Genomic DNA, 17,735 nt, shown 5'->3' on the forward strand with positions numbered 1-17,735 from the left:
TTTTTCACGTCGGTTTCCATTTAACCAATAGTTGAGACCCTAACAAGTACTACCACTCCGGTTCGGAGTGGACCTGGGAGCAATGGCAATTAAAGGTTGGCCCCACACTCCCTAAAGCCCGTAAGCTATGGCCTTACCCTCGAATATAGTTTAAAGTCATATCCAGGACCTGTCGAGTTCGGTTTTTTACCATTTGATTATAGAGCAGCGTATACCAAATTATATTTCTTTTTCGTCTATTTTTAGTCTATTTTTAGTTGTATTAAAACTATTGGTGTTCTGTTGTTTTTAATTGATTTCGATATGATGATATCGACTATTTATTTTTTATTTTTTATTTCATTTTATTTTTATTTATTTATTTATTTATTTTGCTTAATTTCTTAAATATATTTTAATCGCAAGAATTTTTGCTAAGTCTACTCTCGACAGAACAGGAATCTGCTTTCTGATCGATGGGAGATGTAAAAGAATCTGATTGGCTGGTAAACAAACAAATGCCACGTGAACATAGAAAAACATGTAGAAACATCTACTTCATGCAAGTGTCCGAGAATAAAAGACAGAAAGCTCTGCGTAGCTTCATTGCCATATATACTTCCAAAATTTACTATATATATGTATATATATATATATATATATGGTAAGTTTTGATAATATATATCGCAATTATATATATATATATATATATATATATATATATATATATATATATATATATATATATATATATATAGTAATTTATGAAATATATATGACGATTAAGCTACACTGAATATTCGGCGTTTCATCCACTCTCGGATTCGTCAGGCTAATGCGCATAAGCCTGACGAATCCGAGAGTGGAGGAAACGCCGAATATTCAGTGTAGCTTAATCGTCATATATATTTTATAAATTACTAACTAGCTCTACCTACGTATTGAGCACATTTGAAGTAAATACTTAAAGTTTACGCATAAATCTATACTTTCGTATATTAATTTTATGTGAGTAAATGAAGTAGTTATATATATATATATATATATATATATATATATATATATATATATATATATATATGGTAAGTTTTGACGATATATATGGCAGTTATATATATATATATATATATATATATATATATATATATTATTTAAATATTATTTATCAATTATTAATTAATAATTACTACGTGCATAAAAGTAAGTCATCTATATACATGAATGTTTCAGAGTTTACTCCTCATCTGAATCATGCATGCATATAGATGACTTACTTTTATGCACATAGTAATTATTAATTAATAATTAATAAATAATATTTAAATAAAATAAAAAAAAGCAATACGTACTAAAATGTGGGTGAAAAAAATGTAAACAAAGGGCAAATAACTCCTTTCTTATAATAAAAAAACGTTCAGGGAGCGAAAAAAGAAAGAAATTAGTACGGAATCGCTAATAAAAAATAAATAAAATTCAACAATCTTATATATATATATATATATATATATATATATATATATATATATATATATATATATATATATATATATATAATTTAAAGGAGATTAGAACAATAGTCTAAAGAGCAGAGTGTATTTTAATGTAATAGTGAAATTACTAGTTTAATTAAAATACAGGAAAGAAAAAGTGCTCGTTGTAATTTAGATATATAATAAATTATCAATCACATTACTAAATATATATATATATATATATATATATATATATATATATATATATATATATATATATATATATATATATATATATATATATGCTGCAGAAGTAAAATTTGGCTCAAACGTCTGTTAACAATAGCAATCAAATCCAGTCGGCATGACTGACGATATACAAATGTCGTAGTTTTCACTCGCTAGGGGGCAAAATTCATCAAATTACCGGACGTGATGCCAACTGCATGACTAGTGAAATCGACTTATTGTTGTTGTTGTTGTTGTTGTTGTTGTTGTTGTTGTTGTTTTGGGTGGTGGGGTTTGTTATTGTGTTCAGTTTGTATTCAAAAACATACAGGAATCCGTCTGAAAACATTATCGTTCATCGCCAACCTCCGCTTTCGTTTTTTTTTCTTGTTTTTGCTTGTTTTGTTTTTTTTTTTCAGTTTGGTCTTTCTTATCTTCAACTTTATCTTCCCCCTTTCTCTGAGGGCGAAAAGAAACTTCTCGCGGAATTTTTAATTTTGATTTCAAAGGATATATTTTCAAATAAGTGTTCGTTATAATACCTTTACTTTATATATTATTTTAAAGAGAGTTTTCCGCTCTATCTAATCGTTTTGATTACAATCGTTTTAAAACAATTGTGTCCTCTTTTCAGAATGTTGAATATTAGATGGTAAAAGCAAATACGCACAGTTTTCTTATTTCAATTCAAGCTAGGCCGAAAAGCTGTTGAAACAGCTTGCGATATAAACGAAGTGTTTGTCCGAGGAACCACTACTGAACGCATAGCATAATGGTTGCTTAAGAAATTTCGTGCCGGCGACGAGAGTCTTGAAGATGATGAGAATAATGGTCAGCCATCGGATGTTTAGAAAGATCAATTAAGAGCTTTCAATAACAACACCCAGCATTAATCAACAGAAAAGGCGCAATTCTCCTCAACAGCAATGCCCAACCGATCCTGCAAAAGATGAACGATTTGAAACTGCCTCATCCGCCATAGTCTCAAGACATCTCACCTACTGACTACCAGGTTTCCAAGATTTAGATAATTTTCTGCGTGAGAAATACTTTAAAAACATAAGCGATATCAAAAACGGCATCAGCGACTTCATCTCCACCAGAACGCAAGATTTTTACGTTCCTGGCATAAATACACTTTTTTTTTCTTGTGCAAGAGTGTTTTCATTCTGCTGGTGCTTATCAATAAATTTTTGTTTGAGCCGAGATATGCTCATCTGAATTTAACAGTTAAAACCGCAAGACTTTTCTTGTCAATCTGATATTATTTTAATTTCTATTTTCTCTTCTTACTTTCAATTACCTCCTATCTTCGTCTCTTTCCTCCATTTTCGCCATTACTCTTTCTCTTCTTTCTTTAGTCTTAGTTATTCTCATCTTTTCTCTCAATTTTCCTTTCTTCGTTTTATTATGACAATTGCGGGCTTTCTTTTTGGCGCCACTATATATAAAGTCAAATATGAACAGGTAAAATTATAAAGAAATAAAAGGCGAATCAAATAAGGTACAGGTTGTTTAAGCAGTTGCATTCAATTTAGCTTAAATTTGCGGTTCTTGAAAAAATGACAAGTGCGGACTTTCTTTTTGGCGCCACTATATATATATATATATATATATATATATATATATATATATATATATATATATACACGTATTTATCTATAATATAAAGCTGAACGTGTGTGTGTGTGTGTGTGTGTGTGTGTGTGTGTGTGTGTGTGTGTGTGTGTGTGTGTGTGGCCACGAATAGGCTCCTATATGGTTGACTATTTTAAAAAATGATTACATATAATAATAGAAGATGTATCGAGGATCAGGAATGGGTATGTTTGATCAGGTAGAACGGTGGTTCATACAAATTGTGGGGTCTGCGTTCGCGCCTGGTCCACAAAGTATTGAAATAAAAATTTAAAAAAAACGTTTACAAGGGTTTTTGATATAGATGTACATAAGAATACTTTGATAAGTATGTTTCAACTTAAATAGATATAATAATATTGTGGGGTCTGCGTTCGCGCCTGTATTCCATGGAAATATGGCACAAACATTAACAAAGACTTTTCATATCTATTTGCGTAAGTATACTTTGACAATTAAGCTCCAGTTTGAAGAAATATGGTATAATAAAATTATTGGGTGTTCGTTCGCGCCTGACCTCCATAGAATGTAAATATGTCACAAAGTTTAACAAGGTTTTTTTAAAGGGGTGAGGGTCCACAATAACACCTTAACTTTAATCTTAATTCACGTTAGCTTTTATTTATTTTTTGAGTTGAATCATATTGTGTCGAATAAATTCACCCCATAAATTCACGTTCTTATTAAAGTGAAAGCCAAAAAAAAAGTCGGAACTTTAGACAATTCTCGGCAAAAATTTTGCATAACTCTGTTTTTTCCTTCTCCGCTTGCACGTTGCACTCTTTCGAAAATAGATAAATAATAAAAAATAAGAGCGTTACTTGTTATCGTGTAAAAAGAAGGAAAAACTCCTGCTCACGTGATTACATGTCTTTTTAAAAACATTTGCATAACCTTTTTATTTTTATTTATATATCTTTTTTTGTCAGTGTACTAGAAGGAATTCAATTGATTAAAACCTTTTCTGCGTGTTCTTTACATTACAATAATACAACCCTGAATCCGACGGTGCAATACTACACCGTTCAATACTGTAAAACTGAAACGAAGCTGTTCTGCCTGAAAAGGGCGTCATTTTCTTCTTATTCATATTTCTATCGATTCTATGCTTTAAAAAACTAAAGTAATTACATGTTTACTTTTTTAATATCCCATTTTGCTGTTTCGGATTATTTTACTAAAGTAAGTAAAGCTTCATTATTTTTCAAAACTGTTTTTGTGTCTTTGTTTTTCGATATTTCGTCGATATTATTTAGTAAGAGCGTTTAGCTTAAAAGCCAACAAACGACTACCCGAAAAAAATAAATATACTAGAAATAAATGTTACCATAGTCTTTGAAATAGTTTTTAATTCCCCTTACTAGAAATAATTTCAGCGAACCGAAATTAAAACGAAATTTGAAGCGATAACTACTTAAATGAATTTTTATATAAACTACACATGCCATAATCGAATATTCCTCAAGCACAAAATAACGGAAAACATTAAAATATGTTTATAAATATTCTTTACGTTGACGGAACTCTCTTAAAGTGTTAACACAGAATGCTCAGGTGCCCCTCCTTCAAATTGAAAACGGGGCTCTCCATTTGAAAGTCGCTGCCATTTTGATTTTTTTTTAAACCGGTTCGTGAATTAAAAAAAAAAAATTTGTTTACAAACTACTTAAAAATACAAACCAATGAACTTTTCTACCATAAAAGAAACTTTTATTGGCTATGGTAACATTTATTTCTTGTGTATTTATATTATTATATATATATAACATTTTCTCTTTGTAAAGAAACATCATTTTGTTGGTCGCTCGTGGCTTCGAATGGAAACAAAGTTGATATAAAAAAAAATTTTTTTCGCGAAAATTATCTTTACTTTCATCATATTTTTCTTAGGGTAAAATGTTTGAGTATCCAAACCTATCTCTTTACAACCCCTCCTTTTCATAACCTATCATACTTTCATCAATCACAGTTCATTTTCTGTAGGCTGTTTTTGAACCCAGTCAACGGTGGGTACTTCTGCTAGTATATATAGATTTTCGTTCACCATGTGTACAATGGGGAAAGGCAGTTTGCTTGAAGCATTGCTGGTAAATAAATGTGAGGGAGTATAAAAAGATTATAGCAATGCAGGGAACTGGCTGTTAAAGTGATGTTACGCATGAACACAAATGGGCAAACATGAAAATGTAATTTGTTTTTTTTTCTTGTTGTTTTTTTCATATCTTTGCATTAATTTGTGCCCCCAGGACGTAAATACCCCTGACAAACCCGACAAGCAGCTAAATCCCACCCCTTCACAGTAGAGATCCCTAGATGCAAGAAAGCCTTCTACTCCAGTAGTTTCTTCCCCGGAACAGCTAGACTACTCCAGTAGTCTCTTCCCCAGAACAGCTAGACGGGAAGCAGGAACGCTTACGGGTTCCTGCTTCCCGTCTGCACTGACATGCAGAAGTTCAAGTGCAACGTGAACCGACATCTTTCTGCCTAACTCCCTATATAGTACCCCTGATGCTTATGTCCCTGATAGTAGCCCCCTACAACAAAGTGGCAATGTGCCTTGTTTGGGGTGAAAATGTACGAATAAAAAATATTAAAAAAATTAATTTTCCTAAATCAATCACAAATACAGATTAGTAAAATTGACTTACTATTGGTTTGTAGAAATCTTTCATATTATACGGGCCTGTTTAGTAGTTGATCGTCACCAAACAAATGTTCCACTTCTTTGGGTTGTTCGATGTTCCTTTTTTAACCCTAATCCGCGAATCGTCTAAATATCTACATTACTGTCCCATCGTACTATTTTGCACTTGGTTATTGGCAAGCGTCCGCTTTCCACAAGTTTCCAGTAATAGTGACTTTTTTGAATCGGTGATTTTTTTTTTTTTTAAATGTACTCGGAAGTTCTGAGAAAGAAACTCAACCCTGACTGACTGACATGTGGACATGGTGCTTGAATGCATCTCAACATATCCAATCTCATGCATGCAAGTACAACGTTCAGTAGCGTTTCATATGGCGTCAAGATAAATCCGGATGTTGCCTTTGAAAATGGTTAAATCTACTTTTAACCCAGATAACAAGTGTATAATCACGTTTAATCTGACATTTCTGTGACTAGTGAAATGACAGGTCTGCTTTTACTGCTGCTATTTCGGCAAGGAAGTCGTCTGCCATTCCTTTTGCTGCAAATATCCGCTAAATTAACAATAATGAGCAGGACTCATGGAAATTCCACGAAATGAGAAATGTATTTAATCAACAACCATTTTTATGGATAACGCAAAAAATTAGTTTCTGTTTGGACAGAAAAATCATTGAATCATTTACCAACCTAGTTCACCATCTCGAAAATGCTAAATTATTTTCTAACCAACAGTATAGATAGATTTAGGCAATCCCGTTCCCTTGTTAATATCATAACGATCATCTCTAACCGCATATATACAATACACTGGATAAAACAGATTGATCTAAAGCGTTAACGCTTGATATATCCAAAGCCTTTCATAAGGTATGTCATGAGAATACTTTTGTGTAAGTTAATTCCTACGATATTACTGGACGAATATTTGATATAATCAAATCCGTCTTGGCTACAAGAAAGATCAAGATCGCCTTCAACGATCATATAACCAAACAAGGTCACATTGATGCTGTCGTGTCTCAAGGATCGATGCTTGAACCTTTAATATTCCTAATTTTAATAACGACCTCCCTGGTTCAATTGAGTCCGAGATGGGTATATTTGCTGATGACATCACGCTCTATTCTTTACATGCGGAGGAAATTTGATACACACATGTGTAAGACAATGGCTGAATACTTAGAAAATGACCTCCACTGTATTAGAATGAGATATAAAAATGGCGTTATATTTAATGCTAATAAGATAAATTTCCTTTGCTTTAACAATGATAAGAAACCTCTACAACCATCAATTGTCATGGCTGATATTACCTTTCCCGAGAGTCACATGTTTGAATTAAGCACATTAAAAACCGACCTTTTGTCTATCTCTGCCCTCGGTGGGGGGGGGGGATTAAATAGGAATATGAATTGGAATATATACATAGAAAGTAGTGCCAAGTCTGTTTGCAAAGAAGGCGGCTTACTTTAAAAAGCTAAAATTCGTCTATGAATAGAGTATTGTTGCTTAATCTGGGAGTAAATGTCATAACGTATTATGAAATTTGAAATGTGATTCAGTAAGGTATGCTGCATATTAAGAGACTTTTATGGTTTAGTCTCGTGTAGCTGTAACGTTAAGAGTGATTTTTATTTAAGTGTTTGGTGTACACAGTTCAAATTCTATTTTCATTCGCTTTGACATTTTCTTAGTAATCCTGTTAAATCATCTTAATATCTTTGATCGGGGGTAAAACTAAAGGGACTCAAGTTTACTTCAACACATTTTTTTACAGATTAAGAAATGTAAAACTAGCATGTACTCGTTCCCCAAAAATGCAGTTATCTAAATATTTGTGAATGCTGCCAAATACAACTTAAATTATGAAATTGTTAAAAAAAATAAATACACTGAAGAAATGAGGATGTGAAATTCAAACAAGTGAAGCATGCATGGTCCCCCGTGAGTGCATAGTGAACGAGGCAAAAAAAATGACTAAGTTCAGCATCCCCCTCCATTAAGCCCCAAAAGTCCCCTGATGAAAATGAACAAACGGTGCAGTTTTAGGCCTTAACATATGTAAATTTGAGTTCTGCACCATGCAAAAAAAGAAATGACCAAGTCCATCATTAGCCCCCTCATTTAGCCCCAAAAGTCCCCAAGGGCTTAACATATTTAAATTTGAGTTCACCACCATGCAAAACTGCTAAATAGACATACACAGAAAACTTTGGACAAATATGGTAAAATAGTCCCAAAAATGGAGTGCTTTTATTAGCCATAAAAGAGCCCCTGGGGCACACCCAAGAATTATCGCAAAGTATAGACAAACAAAATTATATAGAAATCAATTAGTTAGAATTTTTCAGAAAGTTTTATAAAATTCCAAGGCATCAATATTTTACCAAGCACAAAAGTGTCAATTTTAGCCATTTTAACCCGAAAGGCACCCCTGGGGGAGGGGACAACCTGAGTTTTCCCGGAAAATACTTTCTGTTACTTTTTTACTCATATCATGTTTAATGTTTGTGCAAAATTTAAAAAAATTCCAAGTCGTAGTTATTGAGAAAAGTACAGACAGACAAACAGAAAAATGGACGAACAGACAAGGGTGAATTTACAGGTCCACCCTCCTTTTGTTGGGGGGGGGGTCAATAAATTGTAATAAAACGCATGAATGCAAAACCTTGCATAAAATAAGACGAAAATACTTAAATAAAAGAAACGCAAGAGACATCTGTAAAAAAGAGTAATACTAATGAGGTACGCGAATTCCTCACAGAAACAAAATCAAAAATAAAGTAGCGCAAAAAATCACCTACAACTATAAAATAGATTTTCCATAAAGAAGTCTAATTATCACACACTTATAATGTTACTATATAAATATATATGTACACATAAAAAGAACTAAGCATATCAGCGTTTAACATGACACAACACCAATAAACTATTCTTCAACGAATTACTTCCGGCATTCTCATAACTGAATGAATGAATACCTCCGTTCAGTCTCGAAAGACAAAGGATATCCCTTATAGGAGCAGTTGCGCGTGCAATTGTGTGGCAAGGGTTGCGCAATCTCCAACCACACCTCTCCTGAATCGGCACTGCGCGAGTCCAGTGACAAGAAGTCCAGGGCGACTCGAAACAATGCCGAGATATGCGGAAAGCACGTACAGCACCTAGAGGTTCTAAATGGTCACTCATTTGGTGCTGGCCAGGCTCATAGTGGCTTAACTTCGGTGTGTCAAACGTGATTATTCCGTGTCTATCACTTCCCTTATTTTGTTATTTAGTCCTCATATTCTATGAGCGATTTTTCTGACAAAATGGAAGAATTGCCGTTGTCTAGGTTGGAATTCACTTATCTGATATTTTATCGTTAGCTTTTTACTTTGAATTAATCTATCAAGTAATAGTCAAGTGGCTTCACGTCTTATCTAGAGCTATTTCCATAAAAAAAATCGGTTTGAACGTATAAAATCGTTGCAAACGGGTTCTTTCTATGGTGCCTTAAACTTTCTATATTTTCTGCCATTGTTATGTATAGAGCATTCCATTATTCACTCTTATTTTCCATAATATTTTGTTTGGTTAGTCCGGTCAATAACGGTCACTTCCAATAATTCTTTGAAAGAATTATATTTTCCTACAAGTTTGGCTAAAGAATTATATTTTCCTACAAGTTTGGCTAAAGAATTATATTTTTCCTACAAGTTTGGCTACATGGAAAATATGAACAATTTCGAAAATAGTTTCGAAATTGTTCATATTTTCGATCCAGCCAAACTTTCAACCCCATTTATATTCAAAATAGTAATTTAAACATTAACTCAAGCGTTTAACCCTATGGTATCCCAGAGCAAATATAAAAGTTGTCTTTTAATCGATTCAAATATGTTCGTTAGTCATATTTCAATGGGAAAGTCGTACTTCTACTGAAAGTTTCAACTCTATCAACTTAGTATGTCAAAACGTGTCGTCTTTTTCTTCTAATCATAAATATAGTTTTACACTTTTTTAACACATTTAGTCACTTTGTTTACATTTTGGTCTTAGAATACAACGAATGTCTTTTCTAAACTATATGTATAGAATTAACTTTAGTAAGTGTTGTGTTAACATAGCCAATCCATTTTAAATTCCATTTGAGTGTAGATGCTAATAATTTTAGCTTTCTTCAGATTGAATGTGTTTGCAACATCGTGCCGCAATTAGACATTTAATATCTGGCACTGATGATGCATCTTGTAGGTATTTAGTCTGTGAGTGGCTAAGTTGAATTCCATCCAGGAAAAAAGCTGTTGTATTGGCTCGGCATGTGATACTATTGACGTTAATTCCCGCCCTTCAAGTGTTAGAAAGTAAAAATAGAAAGAAAACATAAGAAAAGAAGAGGGGAATAAGTTTATCAGCAGAACAAAGGCATAGAAAGTTGTTCACCAACGCACAGAAAAGAAAGCTGGAATAGGAGTGTTGGTTAAGGTGAATGGAGACAAAAGATCGATCAATATATTTTAGAGTTAGTTTTAGGTGTGGCAGTGAGTTTTGCGACGATTTGCGACTATTATAGATAGTTGGGGATAGTCTTGGATTTGCGACAGTTGACGATAGTTAGAGTTGAGTTGGACACCGTCGAAGGCTTGTTATGGCTCGTAGATGGGGAAATAAATTGAACAACTGACTGATGAACACATCCCTGGCAGTAGATGTAAATATGGAACTTATTTTCTTTTTCTAACTCCTTATTTACTGTTTCTAACTCCTTATTTTCTGTTTCTAACTCCTTTGTTTCTGTTTCTAACTCCTTATTTTCTGTTTCTAACTCCTTATTTACTGTTTCTAACTCCTTATGTACTGTTTCTAACTCATTATTTTCTGTTTCTAACTCCTTTGTTTCTGTTTCTAACTCCTTTGTTTCTGTTTCTAACTCCTTATTTACTGTTTCTAACTCCTTATTTATTGTTTCTAACTCCTTATTTACTGTTTCTAACTCCTATGTTTCTGTTTCTAACTCCTTTGTTTCTGTTTCTAACTCCTTATTTACTGTTTCTAACCCCTTATGTACTGTTTCTAACTCATTATTTTCTGTTTCTAACTCTTTTGTTTCTGTTTCTAACTCCTTTGTTTCTGTTTCTAACTCCTTATTTACTGTTTCTAACTCATTATTCACTGTTTCTAACTCCTTATTTACTGTTTCTAACTCCTTATGTACTGTTTCTAACTCATTATTTTCTGTTTCTAACTCTTTTGTTTCTGTTTCTAACTCCTTTGTTTCTGTTTCTAACTCATTATTTACTGTTTCTAACTCATTATTTACTGTTTCTAACTCCTTATTTACTGTTTCTAACTCCTTATGTACTGTTTCTAACTCATTATTTTCTGTTTCTAACTCTTTTGTTTCTGTTTCTAACTCCTTATTTACTGTTTCTAACTCCTTATTTACTGTTTCTAACTCCTTATTTACTGTTTTTAACTCCTTATTTACTGTTTCTAACTCTTTATTTACTGTTTCTAACTCCTTATTTACTGTTTCTAACTCCTTATGTACTGTTTCTAACTCATTATTTTCTGTTTCTAACTCCTTTGTTTCTGTTTCTAACTCCTTTGTTTCTGTTTCTAACTCATTATTTACTGTTTCTAACTCCTTATGTACTGTTTCTAACTAGTTTTTAAGGGGTCAAAAAGGGGTCCAAATTGAAAAAGAATCGTTATACATTTTGTACATTCATCTTAGTTTATTTTTAATCAGCTCATATACGTGTCACGTCGGTACAGTGGTAACGTCACCAGCTTGGTATGCTACAGTTTTGCTTTCTGTTTCGGTTCTAGCTGATGGCGCCAAATTCTTTCTTTTTTTTTAACTTTTGAAATCACGAATAATATATACGAAATCTGGACAAATTAAAATATCATATTTAAGCGTATTTACGACCGAGCAAAGCTGGGCGCCCCCACCCTCTACTAGTATTTAATATAATCAGATCCTTTTTTAGAATAAAGAAAGGTTCAGGCATTCCCCGAAGAACGTACATCTGAACAAAACAACATCAATGCAAAGTGCTTTAATGGACTTTTATTATTCCTGATGTTTTATAATCGATAACTCTGATGCAATTGAGTCCGAAATGGGTATATTTGCTGACGACACCATGTTTATGTTTGACATACGGGGGAGACAAACGCAAGGAAATGGTAGATCGTCAGAAAATGACCTTCAGAATTAGAATTGGAACATAAATGCTGCGCATAAACAGGCCAAAGGAACCCAACAAGCAGCAAAATCCCAATTCTTTTCTCGAGGAATCCTCGAGATGCTGGAGGGCTTTCTACTCAAATATCTTCTTTCCTCGAATTTCTAGCCTTTGAACCTCTTTCCATGCTTTTTTTTGTTTCCTTGCATGTACCAAAATGCAAAGATTTAAATGTAATATAAACAAATATCTTGCTTTACAACTCCCTGTTTAGGATGCCCCTGATTCATAAAGACTTCCTATGTTCCAGTGGCAAAGTGCTTTGTTTAGGATGTTGAAAGTAACGTGTGAGTGTGATGATAAAAGAATAAAATGATAATAAAAGGAAAAATAGAAAAGGATGATCCTATTATTCAACGTTTTGCCCAATTGCTTTGTGGGCAGCAAAATAGCTAAAATGGTGGATAAAAAAGCCATTGGGTGGAGCTGAGTAAGTGGGCCTTCTTTTCTGTTCTTAATTCATATTTTTGTCTGTTTGTTTGTTTGTTTGTTTGTTTGGTCCCCCCGACAAAAGGAGAATGGACCTGTAAATTCACCCTTATCCGTTCGTCTGTCCGCACTTTTTTTAATGACTACGCTTGGAATTTTTGGAAATTTGGACAAACATTAAACATGATATGAGTAAAAAGTAACAGAACGGATTTTCCGCGAAAACTCAGGTTGATCCACCCCTAGGGGTGGTTTTCGGATTAAAATGGCTAAAATTGACACTATTGTGCTTGGTAAAAAAAAAAATTGATGCTTTGGATTTTTATAAAACTTTCTGAAAAGTTGTAACTAACTGATTTCTATATAATTTTGTTTGTCCATACTTTGCGATAACTCTTGGGTGTGCCCCAGGGGCTCTTTTAGAGCTAATAAAAACACTCTATTTTGGGACTATTTTACCATATTTGTCCAAAGTTTTCTGTGTATGTCAATTTAGCAGTTGTGCATGGTGCTGGACTCAAATTTAAATATGTTAAGGTCTTGGGGACTTTTAGAGCTAAATGGGAGGGGGCAAATGATGGACTTGGTCATTTCTTTTTTTTTGCATAGTGCAGAACTCAAATTTACATATGTTAAGGTCTAAAACTGCACCTTTTGTTCATTTTCACGAGGATATGACGTCCCCTGGGGACTTTTGAGGCTAAATAGAGGGGGGCACAATCTGAACTTTCATGCCGCGTTCACTGTGCACTCACGGGGGACTATGCATGATTCACTTGCTCTTTTATTTCATTTAGTTTTAAAAGATCAAGGAAGCTAACTCCTAGAGCTAACACTTGATCCCATTACAATTTAAATTTATATCCGAGGGCTCTTTCAATAATAGATGCTGTTCCCTTTATGGCTGCTATTTGTATTTTGTTACAGCTTGATCTTCCAGGGATTGCTTCTATGTATTTCTGAAGATTCTTTTTTATTAGGCCAGTTGCTCCTATCGCAATCGGTATAATGTTTACTTCTTTCAGATACCATGTCGTTTTTAGATAATTTTTTATGTCCTGATATTTTGTTATCTTTTCCCGTTCAGCTCTATTGAAGCCAAAATCATTTGGGGCTGTGACATTAATAATGAGCGCAGTTCTTTCGGACTTTTTTTTATTTTCTTTCTTTTAATATTGTAACGCTGGGTATAGGGAAAAACAAACCAGCTGCCAACTTTCCCCTGTTTTTTATTGAAACCGACCGAGAGCTCTTTTTAGTATCCTCTCTGTTCCCTTAAGTGCAACTGTCTGGATTTCTTTGGCACTTGGTTCACCAGGAATATTAGTTACGTAGAACTTCAGGTTTCTCTTTTCAAGCCCTGTAGCACCTATAATAACTGATATGATTGATATCTCCCTAAGATTCCAGTTTCTTTTCATATCATATATGAGACCTTGATATTTGATCTGTTTCTCCCTTTCAACTATATTTAGACTTCCATCATTAGGAACACTTACTTTAACCAAGGTTGCAACTCTCTCTCTCTCTCTCTCTGACTTATTCGATATAACTATATCAGGTTTCACAGCAGCATTTTCCAGTTACGTGGGTGTAAGGATTCCATTTTCAATTTTTTTTTCATTTTATTTCTTTGGAGATTGTAATGCTGGATATGGGGCAACCAAATCAGCTGCTCACGTTGCCCTGCTTTTTATTTTAATATTAGTTAGGTAGAACTTCAGGTTCTTCTTCACACGCCCTGTGGCACCTATGATAACTGGTATGATTGATATCCCTCTAAGATTCCAGTTTCTTTTCATATCATACATGAGACCTTGATATTTGGTATGTTTCTCCCTTTCAGCTCTGTTCAGACCTCCATCATTTGGGACACTCATTTCAACCAAGGTTTATGTATATTTTTAATTTAATTAAGACGTTTAATAAGTTACCTTAAATACTATTTTATTAATGTGTGTGTCTTCTTAATATATTATCTTTCTAGGATATATTTTTAAAAATGTGTACGGTTAATTTTTATAAGATTTCAGTGTTGAAGGTTATGATTAACTGATCGCGATTGACTGCATTGGTTTGTTGTGTCCAATGATATCGCATTAAATTACGCTCGAGATGGGTGAAAATAGTATATATCCACGAATTACACTAGGCACCCAGAAATAATTTCACCGAGTTGAGATAACAATTGGGAAATTGAAAGAAAAAATAAAATTTCGTCGTCTTTAATAGGATATGAAGGATAACGATTGTCTAAATAGACATGGGTTCTTGTATTTGCGATTTCTTCGGAAACTGAATAGTCATTTTCATACATTTTTCTAAGTATGTATTAAACTAGACGTTTTGCTCATTAAAAACGTGCAAAAGTTATAGCCCGTTGACTTAGAACTCTCTTGACCAACACTTTTATTATTGTGAACCCAAAATATCCATGTGAGACACTAATCCTCTTGATGCTGCAAATTGACCATCTTGATTTCCACTGTGCTGATGAGGATACTGCATTAAAAAACTTGTCTCTGAAGCGATCGTACACTATATTTGTTCGTTATTGTCTTGATTTTTTGAACATATGTAAATAATATGTAAATGTACTAAAATGTCTTTATTTTCATAAACATGTCTTATATATATTTTTATATATTTTTTATTTATGCTCACCAGTGATGCACTTTTTTTACTAATGTTTAACCTCTGATGAAAAGTGCACGTCTTTGAAAATCTATGTATTAACGAATTTTTCTTCGTTATTATTGCTTATTTGAATTTGATGAATCCATAAATATTGTAATTTATTAAATTTTATTTTAATCATTTATATTTCCTATTTCTTTCATTTCTCTATCTAGTATATTGAGCTTTCGATTATTTGAATGTTGAATTTTAAGATAATAGTCATCTTTGTATTTCTATATGTATACAGTGTATCATAAAAGTGAATGCACTCCTCACATTTTTGCAGATACTTAATTATATCTCTTCGTGTGACAACACTGACAAAATGACACTTTTACACAATTAAAAGTAGGCCGTGTGCAGCTTATATAAAAGAGTTAATTTAGCATTTAATGATTTTTTACATAGGCATCACCACTTATCAAGGCCGAGAGGCCACTCGAGTATAAGGGTTAAAGAGTGTACAGTAGAAATTAGACAATATAGTAACCGTTAGTAATGGAGATTCGGTAAATTTGTTAACTTATATGGAACGGCTCATCAAAAACTTGTTTACGTTAGACTTGATGACAACCATATTGTAGTCAGCTGAAAATTCCATAGGCGTGCAGTTCTAAGAAAGAAGCTTTGCTCATGGAATCTACGCTTAGGTTTATGCACAGATAAAGATTGGGGGAAACTAGTGATAGTGTTTTCTGCTAGACGGGTATTTCTTGTGAAAGTTTGGCAGGGAAGGGGACCATAGAATGGAGCTCAGCCAAGTACCTGCCATGAAAATAACGATAAAGCAGAGACAAGCTCGGAACATCTCTTCTGTGAGAAAGGGGTTACAGGGAAGAGAAAAGGACATCCCCCACAAGGCTACGACGTCTATTTTGAACTCTATCAAGGCAGGATAAGTCCTTTCTAGCAGCTCCTGCCCAGATGTGGAAACAGTACTCCATCCTTGGATGTACCTGGCTCTTATATATAGAGAGAATTGCATCAGCAGTAAGATATCTACTAGATCGATAGAAGGATCCCACCATTTTTCCAGCGGCCTTGGTAACGGATTTAATGGATGTGTTCCATTTAAGACCAGGTGTAAAGGTCAAGCCCAGAAGCTTGTCAAAACATGAGGCCTCCCCAAGACAAGAGCCATTCATTTCAATTGATGCCAGATGGGGATCAGAGCGTTGGTGATGTAAAGATAGAAGCTTGGTTTTAGATGCATTAAAAGTAACAAGCCACCTCTTTCCCCCTTGTACCACTTGCTCAAGATCAGAGGAGAGAGAATCAGAGAGATCTTGGTCGGTTACGGTCTTAGATGTGCTACCATAGATAGTAGTGTCATCAGCATAGATGTCTACGAATGATGTAAGGATGTGATTTGGAAGATCATTGATATAGGTAGATAGAGAGTTGGACCCAGCATGGACACCTAAGGGACTCCAGCATTAATACTAAGAGCTTCTGATTTCTGCCCATCAACCACTACTCTTATGAACCTATCAGAGAGAAATGATTTAATAATTGAGAAGACATTTCCAGCTATACCGCAGCTGGAGATCTTGTGAAGTAAACCTTTATGCCATACTCTATCAAAGGCCTTTGATATGTCAAGAGCAATTGCCCTAGAAAGGTAATCTCCATGGAGAGATTCGCTTATCCTATCAGATATAACTGTAAGCACATCTGCTGTAGATCTAGTAGAACGGAAACCATACTGCGTGTCACTAAGAAGGTTATTTTTGCTAAGATGGTTGATTACTTCTCTATTTAACATAGATTCCAGCAACTTACTCATGACGCACAGGAGACTTATTGGCCTGTACTGTGAGGGAGATGAGCGATCACCTGAATTCTTAAATACGGGGCATACTGATGAGATTTTCCAGAGTGACGGGAAGCAATTCTCCTTAAGACAACGTTTAAACAGTTTTGTAAGGATGAGCGCAAGTTCTGGTTGAAGTCTTTTGAGTACTATAATTGGAATACCATCAGGGCCAGTTGCTTTACTGGAATGAAGGTTTTTGATTAACTTGGCAACATCATGTACAGATATCTGTATATCACATAGCCTGTTTTCTGGTACAGGAGGAAATATTGGAGGTTGGCGGGCTTGATCGCAAAGGTTAGAATTAGCTGCAAAGTTCATGACAAAGATTTTGACTTCATCTGATGCTGACGAGATTACCTCAGGTCCATTTATGAGTTGGGATAGAGCACACGCTTCTGTTCAGGATTCTGTTTGCTATTTGCCAAAACTGGTGGGAACCAAGCGGCTGTTCAGCTACTTTGGATTTGCGTTCTTTATTACTTTTTTACAGTGGTTGCTGGCAGTTCTGAAAGCGGTTTTAGTCTCAGTACATCTATTACGTTGGAAGCCATGGAAAAGGTGATTTCTATGCGCAGTGGCAGCAGCACATTCCGGAGAGAACCACG

The 17,735-nt window shown here is 34.1% G+C and overlaps 1 pseudogene; it reads right to left on the reverse strand.

Moving 5' to 3' along the window:
• Nucleotides 1-2,909: 2,909 nt before the first annotated feature.
• The window catches only part of LOC145247832 (uncharacterized), a 45,330-nt pseudogene continuing 30,504 nt past the window's right edge, over nucleotides 2,910-17,735 (reverse strand).

The sequence above is a fragment of the Euprymna scolopes genome, chromosome 26 (genome assembly GCF_053919585.1).
Source record: "Euprymna scolopes isolate OS-2025 chromosome 26, ASM5391958v1, whole genome shotgun sequence".
Lineage (NCBI taxonomy): Eukaryota > Metazoa > Mollusca > Cephalopoda > Sepiida > Sepiolidae > Euprymna > Euprymna scolopes.